The sequence below is a fragment of the Nothoprocta perdicaria genome, unplaced genomic scaffold, assembly GCF_003342845.1.
Source record: "Nothoprocta perdicaria isolate Ctin4 unplaced genomic scaffold, notPer1 scaffold_4, whole genome shotgun sequence".
Lineage (NCBI taxonomy): Eukaryota > Metazoa > Chordata > Aves > Tinamiformes > Tinamidae > Nothoprocta > Nothoprocta perdicaria.
Genome location: NW_020455643.1, coordinates 6,835,560 through 6,848,170, shown reverse-complemented (window position 1 = coordinate 6,848,170; position 12,611 = coordinate 6,835,560). Strand labels below are relative to the sequence as shown.

Here is a 12,611-nt window from a genome sequence, read left to right as displayed (position 1 = left end):
CACCTGCGCCACAAAGAGCCCATTCAAGAGCCCTCCTGTCAGCGGCTGCAGCTGCCTGGGGCCTCGCACAGCGGAGGAGCTGGATGCTCCCAGCTTCGGGTGGGAGACCACAAAAATTCCTGAGCACCTCTCTTGCTCAAAGCTCTCACTGGCAGTGAGAGCAGAACAAAAAACCTTGCTGGAGAATATGGAGGATAACTTGAGGGAAAAAAAAATACCCGACTCCTGCCTGGAATGCCGCTTTCCTAAAGCACTGTGGTGCACCCCTTTCTGTTCCTCTGTAAGCAGACAACCTCTTTATTATTTCTTACGCACCGCTCCAGTAGCCTGTTCTGCTCTTCCTCATTTTAATCCTCACTGAAAGGACTCAGCTAATCACTGTGAAAATTTTACTGTGCTGAAAACTGTTTCTGAATCACTGCAGTTGGCAGTCATGGAGCAAAGCCATTACCTGGAAGCGCTTTGCATGGAGTGGGGCAGTTCTCTACCACTTAAAAGTTACTGTTTTAAAAGTTGTTTAGGAATCTTCCACAGGAAAGAAAGAAGAAAAACAAACCTACTGTCCATTAAGTTACATGCTTCCATTAACATCAGGTGCTTCAGGGTATCTGTRGCAAGGACCTGTTTGTGAGTACCAAATAGTTCTGGGGAACACTGCTGACATACATCCTGACAGACTTTAATAATAATATAGACTGGCCTATAAGTATGTACAAAAACTGTCATTAAATGATCTTTTTTCCTCTCTCTCTCTCTCTATATATATTTTCACACACACACCTGCAGACACACATATATATCTCTGGAGGTGACATCCTGCTATACACGTATTCCATGTGTCACTGGTCTTTGAAGATAAATATATCAAGTACCAGCTGAATGCAGCAAAATAATAAGACACATATTATTAAAGATGTGTTTCTGGTGCAGARAATAAAGGATGCATGTGAAGATCATTTAAGATAACTAACAGAGGTGTTACTGACAGAGCAAGCAGCCGAATTCACACTATTAAGAATGACTGTGTTATTTTTTTCCTAAAGCACAAAAAATAAGCAGTGGAGTCAGGAGTGACACAGGAAAGCTAGGCACAGGGTGTCCATGAAGGTGTCTTCCTCCTGGAACCAGAGGCTGGAAATCAGGGCTGGACTTGGGAGAACCAACTGGCTTTCCTTTAGTTAGGAGACTAAACAAGTATCTTGGTTTCCTCCTTATTGCTTTATAGTCTGACGTGAAAAGTATTTATTACCTACAGTGATACATAAGACCAGAACAGGATGATCAACATGATTATTCAAAGCAGGAAGCAGCATATCTGGTATACACAAGAACAATSAGTTCTTTATGTTATATGAAATATTTACAGAAAAATCTGAAAACTTTAAAATTGGCAGGCTTTGAATGTCAGAATTTCATCTTACAGTTGTGATAAAAGATGCGAGTCCCATGAGGAACCTTGGTCTTTTGGAAAGAAAAAGATAAAAAAAAATCTCAAAACACAAGAACGATTTTTTTCCCCCCAAACTGCTCTTTACTTGGAAAGCTGTTAGACTTAGAAGATAATGAAAAAAATATATCTTTTTTATTTTTGGCCAAATCCTGGCCTTGCACCATAATTTTATCTTTTTAAAAACTAAGTTTTAACAGCCCCCCCTTTAGAAGTGCAAACTGCAGAGCTAAAAGATGAGTTAAAAAGATGGCTCAGGTTACGTAATCCTGGTACTCCAGTTTATATTTCTCACAGCATCTCTTGTTCTTTTCACTACACAGCTCCTCATCAGTCTTTTTATCATTTATTATTTAAAGGGTGCCACAGGTTCATCACAACAGATATCCTATGTCCCTGCACAAAGAAACCTGGGATCTAACATCCAAAGGATGCATGTGGAATTTAGATTTTGAAGCCTTCATGAATGTTACATTGCAGAACAACAGATAGAAATATTAACAGACCATCATTGCTGCCCAAATAAGCCTAAGAGGCCTCATTTGCTGCTGCTAAATCCACTTTTCCTCCCCTTTATTTCAGTACAGGGCAGCTGATGTTCACATTGCTGCACATTTATAAAGCTTTTGTGGGAGYTGATGCTGATCTGCCCTTATAGCTGTTCACAGAAGCATGAATAGATAGAGCATGAAATACACACAGGACAAAGCTATATAGAAACCATTATTCTAATTTCTTCTTTTCCTTTAAGGTGAAGTTCACCAGAACAAACTGGATATGTGGCTTAAAAGATCTGTAAACTTAACTTACAGATCCATAAATAAAAGTTACCCATTCAATCCATTTCCCAGTGCCAGAAACATAATTAAATGCAAGTCCATGACCTTTATTACTATTCACTGATATGCCAATGAAATACCTGAAAAAGTCAATAAAATGCAGAAAACTGAACTTTGATTTTTCATCATTCCTTTATACTGACTAATGAACAGTTCATCCTGCACTAACCAATGTTAAAACCATTTGACTTTCTCAACTGCCCTGGTCTTTGTGGGAGCTTTTCAGGCCTTCAGCAATGCAGGGTCTCCCAACTGCTCAGAGACACCACTGAGGGCACAGGGGAACTTTTCCATAGCTTGAACATTGGGTGCTTGGTTTCCTGAACATTAAAATAGCCAGCACAAAATAGCTATTCTCATTATAGCACTACTAGAGCCATGAGCACATAAGAGCATAAGTAAAGCCAGCTTGCTTTTTAATCAGACCAAATAGAATAGCTGGAAACAAAACAGCTCATCAAACCCACAAGTGATACCAGGGGAAGGAAGAAGGGGGAAAGCTGCCAATCTCCCCCCAGAAGCCACAAAAAAGGAAAGCTGAGCTGTGAGGAATAGGGCAGAACACAGACAAGAGAAGAGGAATTACCCTGGTAAAAGTGTTTTGGCCCCAGAGAACATCTCAGGCTGAAGAAAAAATTCTTTCTTAGAAATACTGGAATATAGGAAATAGCTCCTTCTTCTTAATACTTTTCTCATTTTGACATGGAAGAAACATATGACCGATCCTAAATTAGTACAGTAACAAAATGGTGCAAGATATACAACTCAGAGGAGCAATACACTTAACTTAAACTTGAAACCAAAAGAAGCTCCATTTCATCTCTGCAAAGTTTGCAACTGAATCAGGAAAAATACCTTTGGTTAGATGCAGGTTTCTGCAGCCAGCTCCTCATCCTTACATTTGTGAACATGAGAAAGCCAGAAGCATTCTGTTCTCCAGCCTAGGAAGCCCAGTTACAGACCAGAAACCCCTTATACTAATCCATTTATAAAAACAACAACAACAACAAAAGAACACAGGAGGTAACAATCTAGACTCTGTCTCCACTTACGTGTTTATAGTAGACAGGAAACAGCTAATCATCTTTAATTTGAGGTACAGCTCAGTGGCTACAGGATGGCCAAGTGAGAATTGGTTGTAATTAGTGATTGCAGGAAGTGATTACTCACTTCCCTGACCTGATGAGTTGGAGCTTCACCTGCTGCTGGTGCTGGGYAGACATTTCTGGGCTCACACCAATACTTCTCTGATGCCCTTTGGAAGCTGCAAACCAAATGATATATATTTTAGAGAAAAGAAGACATCATGACCAGAGATGTCAGTACTTCAAAGTTTTCTCTCCGACTCATTTAAGTTTTCTCTGAGCTTTGGTACATTCCTCAGTGAAGCAAGGATGATGATTGTGATCTATGGCATCATGATATTTCAAGCATAAATTCATTAATATCTGTGAAGTATTTTTGCAAGGCTTAGAAAAAAAAATACATTGCAGAAATAGAAAACACTTCTGCTAYGTTAATTAATTGAAAAGTGAGACCTTTACAGAACAGTAGCTCACGCTTTGGAGAGATTACATGTATCTTTTTAACCAGTAAATATTTTGATGTCTGAACACATTTTCTTTTATTTACTGCAACTGAGACACATGTAAAAGCATAATGAATGTATGGTCCCAACACAGCTCCTCAAAACATTGATTTAACTTGCCTTATTTTTCAGCTTTACAGTTGAAATTACACAGCCCTCCTGGGAAGGAATAACTCATATGTTGCCTTTTATCCTCAGGAAGTGCTGTGAAAAATTACACGTGGATTATACCAAAGAATTCTGAGCTGGGCTTCACAGTTTTACAGCTCCCACTAACTCCCCAACAGGTTGCAAGAGCGGTAAGGGAGAACTGGGGGAGGCAACAGGAGCGCCGAGTGCATGGGAAGGAGCCAGAATTAAGGTGGGCAGAATATGACTATTTAAATTGAAATTTATACAAGATAGCAGAGCTAACATGCCAGTAATGTAAGAAAAGTGAGATSCAGGTACAGTACATATTTTGATCACTATAAACTCATTTCACAACTCTTGCAGGGTGGTAGCACTATCTGTTACTATTAAAAGAATGGTGAAGTTTTAATTGAGCACATTAAGGTCTCTTTCTGTATAATGTGAGCAAACACTTCAATGCTACACAGTTTAAATGAGTTCTCTGAATCCTTAGCAGAAACTCCACAAAGTGAAATCTAATTTGACTCACTTCTGGAACAGAAGTTTGCATGAGCAGAGCCTGAACAGCACTGTGTTTGCTTGACCTTGGGACGTGGCACCCGGGCAGGAGCATGCGCAGCAGCCCAGACCAGCCCATGTCCTGCAGCTGAAGCACCCTGCTGCAGGCCAGCGTGGGCACCTTGTGTCCACAGACCCACCCTGCTTCAGGGAAGGTGTAATCAGTAATATTTTTCTTCTTCATCTATTGCACACAACAGGGGTTATTTCCCCATGAACTTGCCTAACCTCAGCAATCTCTCAGCACACACCACATCTTTCTCTTTGCTGCCCTGTGAAGCTGCCTGTATTCTCCTTCACAAACAAGCAAATCCACGTCTATCATCAGTGATGTCTTAATCACTAGTACTTTCTGGAGGAAAGTTTCAGCATCTGCTGTGTCTTCATTAGAGCACCTCAAGGGACATCAGCCTCCTTTAACACCAACAGCCCTTCCTGTTACTAATTCTTTGGGTTACCCCAACATTGYCCAAACACTCAGGTGAAATTTGCACCCGCGTGTCAGAGCAGCACAGTGACCTTCAGGTTGGGCTTACCAAGCTTACCAAAYACCCTCCTAGGGGTAAAGACCCTCTGCAAAAAAGAAGAGCTCCTCCTAGAATGAGGTGGAGTTATTCAACAGGTAGAAGGTCCTTGGCAGTATCAGTTATCACAACTCTGTGGCTGCGGAGCTAGGGGGATTTGCCCCTGCTGAGGATCTGCTCCAGGATCTTGCAGTTTCCATTGCTGTGTGTGACTTGGAGGAGTGATAGGTTGCCTATCATGAGGAAAGTAAGCATTTGTTTGCATTTATGACTGTTTTTATACAGGACTCTCTTTGTTCTTTTTTTTTTCTTTCTTTCTTTTTCTAGTCACATCTGTTCCTGCTACTCGCTGAATCTGAAAACCACTATTAAGATGATTTGTCCCTAACAGCCTTTATCGCTTCGCATTGGCCCTGTGACACATCCAGCTAATACTGCRGCTGCACCTCTGCACCAAGGTACARCTGAGAAAATAGAAGTCCGGRCATCGAGTTAGCGACAACTTCACAAGCAGCGGTGCGAGGAGAACATCTGAAGTCACAAGTTCCTGGACTAAATCCTCTGCTTTCATGACTATGTAACAGTCTCTGAGAAAGTAAGGAAGTGTTTCTGGCAGAAAATGGTGCAAAAGTGTTACAGAGAAACAGCAATTCACCTTCCAAGGGAAAGTGATCAGTGAAATCTTGTAACAGTTAGAAATAACACCTTTGAGATGTTCTCCTTTAAAGTTCTGCTGTTACACTTTATTCAGCTGCACCCGAGAATCACTTTGATACAGTTGTCTGGAATAAGGAGCCGGTTCTTACAGTTTCTGGATGAGACTTGCAAAAGCATCCAGAAATTGCTGAGCACAAATCCCACAGCYTTCTGACTAAAGTAGAGTTAGGATATAAAGCATTTTCCCCTATATGGACTAAGAATTAATAGCTCCATTACAAATATGCTTATAAGCCTTAAATCAGGAGCCTGAAACGTAARTAATTTGTGACTGGCGGAGGAGCCAGAGGAAAAATTCAGCAGAATTTCTTTGTGCTAGGCCTGTATGCTGGGTATCAGAGGGAATGTGCTATTTAGAAATGATTTCCTGCTATTCTTGACTGCAAGCCGCTCCAGGAGGGCAGGAGGAAAGCAGAGCTGAGCGAGCGTGCCCGTACACGCAGTGATCGTGCAGCCTTTCCCTCGGTGGGCTCCCATCGCCGCAGCCTCGGGAAACGAGCACTGCGCCATGTACACGTCTCTGCACGTGACACTACATCAAGCGCAGTGATGTACATCAGCAAATGACTTTAAGAGGGATATTGAAGCACTCGGAGATTGGCCCAGTTGCCCTCAAGAATTTAAGAGTGACTCTGCGCAAACACGCACGTTTCAAAGAAACACAAGAAACCCCAGCTTTTCTGTTATTTGCAGGAAGACATTTGGACAACACAGCAGCCTGGGGATCTGTAAAAGCAGGTTCTACCTAACAAGCCAGCATCCTATTAAGTAGCCTTCGGTAAATCAGTTTAAAGATTGTAAAAAACACTAAGTACAGTGATCACTGTCAGTTCTACACTAGCACAAATACAGAATTTCTTTAAATCAATCCCTACTTCAAGTAGAGCRTTTTTTTTTCCGAAAAACAAATAATTTCATTTCTAAAATGTCCAGAGAATCCAAAATAATCCTTTAAGAGCAATATCAATGTTTTATTATCTTCATTGTGGAAAAGACGAACTTCAACTTTCAGCCATTTTGCTGCATTCTCACCRCTCGGCTGCCGCGTTTCTGCGGCCTGTGTCAGCACGGCCCGTGGTAAAGACATCTTTGGTCAAGCGACAGAGGCCGAGGCCTTTGAGCATCCCGCTGCACAGGGTGTCCAATCCATTAGCCATTCTCAAAACCCTCTCAAAACTCAACTCTTTCAAAAAGCCTCTTTGAGGCTTTTTCAGTCTCAAATCTGAATTCTGCCTAGTTGGATATTCAAGAAGTTATCACACCGCTAGTGATACAGAARTTACATAACTCATCCTGCTGAGTAGTTTCTCTCTTCATATATTTAGGCCTTTGGCTTCTACACATCACCTCAGTTGACTATCTATAACAACATCCCACCCTGAAAACTTCATCTGAATTTTTTGTTCCTAAATATACATGGTTTTATCTTGAGTGGTAATAAAAAAAATATGATTTCTGGTTCACTCCATAAACTACCTTCATTTCTAAAGTGTCAGACTTGATGTCATCTCCATAAATTGGCCATTAATGGCTTTATAATATCTTTTGTGTCTTTAAATAAAAAGGGAAACYGAGCATGGCCTAATAACTCCTATGGGATCCCATTAGATAATGATTCCCAGTTTGCATTTTAAGAGTACCAGATAAGCAGTTTTATGTGTTTTTAATGTGTTGCCCAGCTGATATTGCAACATTCTCATTTCTTAATCAAGGACTGTGTGGTACCATGATGAATGGCTGAAGAAAGTCCATTACATCAGCACTACAACATCCATCAAGCAAACCTGATACATCAAAGGAAAACTATTGAGTTAGTCTGACAAGATGTATTATCCACAAACCAAAGAGAATGGCCATGAATTACATTATTCCTGATTATTATTTTACTAACCAAGTAAATCTTCCATTATTTTGCCAGGGATTGGCATCAGGCTGGAAGGCCTATAATTACTAAGCCATCCCATTTAAAATTCTGGCACAGAATTTGCTTTCCCAGTGCTGTATCAATTAATGAGAAATAACATTCACAGCCCAGAGCCATCCTTAAACGGTTCCTTGAAAACTCCCCAATGAATCTTATTGGAACTGCTGATCATAAAACGTCTTTAACGGCTGTTTAACAGCCTCCAGAGCAAGCGATGGAACCAAAGTCATTTCCCAATCTCTACCTTTACCTGTAGAAAATGGGAATAACAGCTCTAACTCATACAATGCTTTGAAATCAATAGCTTAAAAACCAGTTACGACAGATAAGGATTTTAATTTTTTAACTTCTGTACATTGTTATACCTCCCCAGTGGCTAAGAATATTCATACTTTAACAAAAATACTTCTGCTTAGTCAAATATGCTCTGCTTCTTTCATACTAGGCAGGACTGGAGGCACAAAGGGCTCTTGCACCTTCTCCAGCCACAGAGCAACACGGAGTCTGTCGCTGCCAGGAGCTGCCTTATGTAACTGTGCAGAGTCACTTCAAATAGCTGCTTCGCTCCATCCAGCAAACTCTCAAGGTTTGTCAAGTACAACCTTTGGAGAGGTGGCTAATGTAATAAGAGGAAAATGTATCATCTGTATCATCAGTAATCACAAGCGGATAAAATCTAATTAAAGAGCAAGTCTTCTCGGTTTGAGCATTTTCAGATAAGCATTTTTGCATTCAACAATAAAATAAAATAAATAAATAAGTAAATAAATAAATAAATCAGAAGAAAAGTCCTGGGAACCACCCTAGCATTTGAGGTCTAACATGTTTTAGCTGCTGCCTCTACAAGACATTCTAAGCRATATTAAATAATTTACACCAGAGTTTCATTAACTCTTGAAGGAAATCCCAAAACAGAGGCAGCTCCTGGCAGACATCTGGCCATGCAAACCAGGAGCTCAGAGTAGGCAAATCCTGCATATTTTAGGCAGCTTCTAAAGAAACTGTTGGATTCCTCACTGAGTTGCATGGTATTAAAATATCACTGACATTTGAGATAGCCAGATTCAAGATCCCTAAGATGGTCAGCTCTGATCAGAAGACACAGCAATAACAATGTTGCTAGCAGACAGCCACAGAGGGTGCAGAAAGGGCCCATCTACTAGGATCTACTAGGGAGTCCCCCCATTTTCTCTTGATCCATGAGCAGATAACAGGGATTTGTGTCCTCCCTCCAACACCCCAGCTCTTTCAGTCCTCACTGCCCCTGAACCCAGGACAATTTTCTACAACAAGGCCCATGGCCACTGAGACACCACTGCTCCCAACTGAGTTAAACCTTGGGATACACGGGTGGGAGACCTGGGCTGTGGGCTGGAGGATTAATTTAGGACWGTGTATTGCTCCAGTTCATGATTCATTACAGCCTGTAAAGCCTCTCAGCRCTTCCTTTACATGTATTCCCTAAGCACATGTTTAACGCACATATAAACAGTGGTAACTCATGTTTTACCATGTGCAAATAGTGCTAACATGCAAGAGCAATATGTAAATACTGATGATATAATGAGCATCTTCACTGATCTGGGGTTGCAAGGTTGATACCTTATAAGAACTTCCATTAGAAAACAAGGCATGAAGTGTAATTAAAATCTATGAAGCTAACAATAAATTCTTAGTTAAGAATTAATTCATGGTTACATTCATATTAATAACTTTTAAAACTATTATTGATGACAGTTCCATTTTTGCAGCTCCCTTGGTTATGAGAATAAGCTGGGTTATTTTCAGTAGTTAATTCCCAATCAGTGTTACTCCCATGTTTTCAAAAATTATGCCAATTATTTTCAGTAAGCAGAAAATAATACTARTTAATGAAAATATTTATTAGTATTAATGGCTTTTAGAGAGCTTTCTTAATAAAATGCTTACATTAGGCCTAAGAGAACCCCAAGAGTTTCCATTTCTGCAAACTACTTCTAATCTCCATGGATACATGAGCTAATAGACTATGTTTTATATACAGTATATACACCAGAACATTAATCCACTATCAAATGAAACAGACAATCTCTGTCTTTATGAACAAATATGATGTTTGCAGCATAATCCAAGCTGAGGCCCAGACTGAGACAAGTATCCTATTAAGGAAGGGCACTCAAATAGGTGCTTCATGTTGAGTATATATTTGCTTTCCTGACTTGCACTGTGCAGGTCTGTTGATCATCGCATGATTTCCCTAACAAAAATCATGTCCTGCCAATGTCAGGTGGTTTCTTGGCATAGAAACCACAGACTTTGTTTATTCTGAACATTTTGTATAGAAATACTAGGATAACTACTATTCATTTGGAGTCTATATGCTCTGTCTCATGCAGTTCGAGCCTCAGCAACTTAAAGCTATTTGTTAAATTTGAAGGATGGCATAAATACTAGAAATGCCTAAAGGAATCATATCCAACCCTASTGAAAATCAATAGGCCCTTCAAAGGGAGTTAAATGACAGATTTTTGACAGTACCTAACTAGGTCACCAGCTTGCTACCAGAATCTCCAAAAACACCTTGTATTTCTGAAAATGCCCCTACACTGCCATTAAAAGCTCTGGGCTTCCCAATAATCTTAATAGCCCCATAAGTGCTTCTGAAAACAAATCCTGAGCATTTATTTGTGAAATAAAGGATTTCTATTTGACTTTTTGCAGAATTTCCCCTGGCAATTTAATATTAATTAAAATCTGTTGAGCCATATGGTGACTCTTCTTTTTCTTACCAAACATTATGACTTTCACATTTTTTATCGTGACTTTTCCCATTTTTGCAATAACAAACAGCCAGGCTCAGGGAGCTCCTAGCACACAGACAGCACTGAGTCAAACACTAATGCAGCCACACAGGCAGACTAGGAACGATCACCACAGCAAAACATTTTTAAAGCATTTTAGGCAAATGAACCTTCTGTGGTTGCACTCCCCGTACCAGAATGGAGCTTTCTATTCACTTCTAGAGCACAGCCAGAAGCAGTGTGGAGTTTGGCATTCACCTTTATCTAAGCCGCACAAAACTTGCCTTTAAATTTATTTATTTACATTTCCATGTACATTTACATTTATATTGCAGAATTGCACACCAATACTTCCTGCCCTCCCTGTCCATCATGCATTTTTATAATCGACCTTATGACTAAGGAACAGTCACCACACACTGAGCCCCAGCTGGAAACAAGAGGAGGGCAGAAACCACCTCGCTGAAGTTTCCCCTAGCCAAAAGCTGGAGCAAGAGCCCAGCTTAAACCCGGGCAGCGCAACACGGTGGGATGTGTTGGGGTGGTTTGCACCCAGAGGTATTTCCAGAGCAGCTGCCCGGGAAGAGCAGCTCCTCTGCACCCTACCTCAGCCTGCGCCTCCCTCGCAGCTGCACGTTCCTGGTTTTACGGGCTCTGCCGGCCCCGGCGCCAGCACGCGGCTCTCTCAGCAAAGGGAGAAATAAAATGCACCTGTTTCTGTTGGATGAAGAAAAATATCTTTTGCAGCCAACGCTAGAAAATGCCAGATCCAGCACTTCCAAATCCTACCAACACATAGATAACATGGCATGAGTTCCTATATTAGCAGGTCTTATATTTTAGGAAATTCAGTGCACAGCAGACCTGCATAGGTCCAAGCCAGAATCAGCTCAGCCTTTCTTGACACTTGGCCTTAAATTCAACTGGTGTGATCTAAATAAAATAGCAAGCAAGCATCACTGCTTCTACCCCGAAGGAAAAAATAAAAGCAATCCTAGTGTATATACTTAGCTACATAAAAAAATAGATCCTGCTACATACCAGCACTGACAAACTTACCCCAGCTTCCCTGTGGTGGTGGTGGGGGAAGCTCCGTAATTAAAAAATGAAGAAATTTTCACGTGCCTCCAAATGATTCAGCTATTATAGAAAACTTGTGCAATAGCCCAAGAAAAAGCATGCTCTGGATCTATGTGAGCAAGTGTGGGAAAGAGGGGGAAGCGAAAGGCTGAGTCCCCTAACAGCCTGGGTTCGTAATATCTGCTTGACAAAGAGCAAAGGCACCACGGACTTAAACAGGGATCCACTTCTAAATAAGGCTTTCCCTTTTTTTCTCCTATACCTGTATTTTCTTCCAAATGAGCATAAAAATAGCCAGTCTTTACAACTGAAAATTCTGTACTCATATTTTGTATTCTGTGAGCCACAATATTGCAGCTTCATTCTATATTTGTGCAGTCAGCTTCAGCAAGGCTCCAGCAGAGATTCACAGTGGCAAGCGTCTAACACATGTGGACACATCTAAAGAAGCTTTTAGGGTCCCCAGYTCCTAACTGAGGTTTTCAAAGGGGCTTCAGCAGCCAAAACCACTACTTTGGTGCTTTTTATCAATGGCAGGTGCCTGAACACATGGACAGTTCTGAATGCCTCAGTGAGCTGGATGAAAGAGAACTGCAACTTTTGCTACTTACTGAAAGGACAAAACTCCCACCTTTAAGTGATAGATAGATAGATAGATAGATAGACAGACAGACAGACAGACAGACAGATAGATAGATTTCCCTGGCATCCCCACTGAAAGACTTTACTAACTCATGTGCTGTAATTTCTTTTAGCAGAACCAGAGCACTGTGAAACGGCACACTTAGACTGCTGCTTTCAGAGTTATCTGGCACTAACGGTTTCGGGTCAGGAAATGCGTTTGCTGCCCTTCCAGGGCCGGGCTACCGTGCTCGGGCACGGGCACAGCGAAGTTGTGCGCCGCTTAGCAGCAAAGCGGGAGCGGGCGCCAGGGACAGGCGAGCCCCCCGCGCCCGGACCAGGGGGCCGGGGATCGCGGTGACATCGCAGGTGCCGCCGCTCTCTCCCGCAGGGCCGCGCTA

General features: G+C 41.4%; 1 long non-coding RNA gene across 3 annotated transcripts in view; it reads right to left on the bottom strand.

Moving 5' to 3' along the window:
* LOC112952314 overlaps positions 1–3,299 on the bottom strand; it is a 43,651-nt gene extending 40,352 nt beyond the window's left edge. For all 3 annotated transcript variants that reach the window (XR_003250364.1, XR_003250365.1, XR_003250366.1), the window contains exon 1: positions 3,142–3,299. This is a non-coding gene — a long non-coding RNA (uncharacterized LOC112952314). The remainder of the gene's footprint in view (positions 1–3,141) is intronic.
* Positions 3,300–12,611: the final 9,312 nt, after the last annotated feature.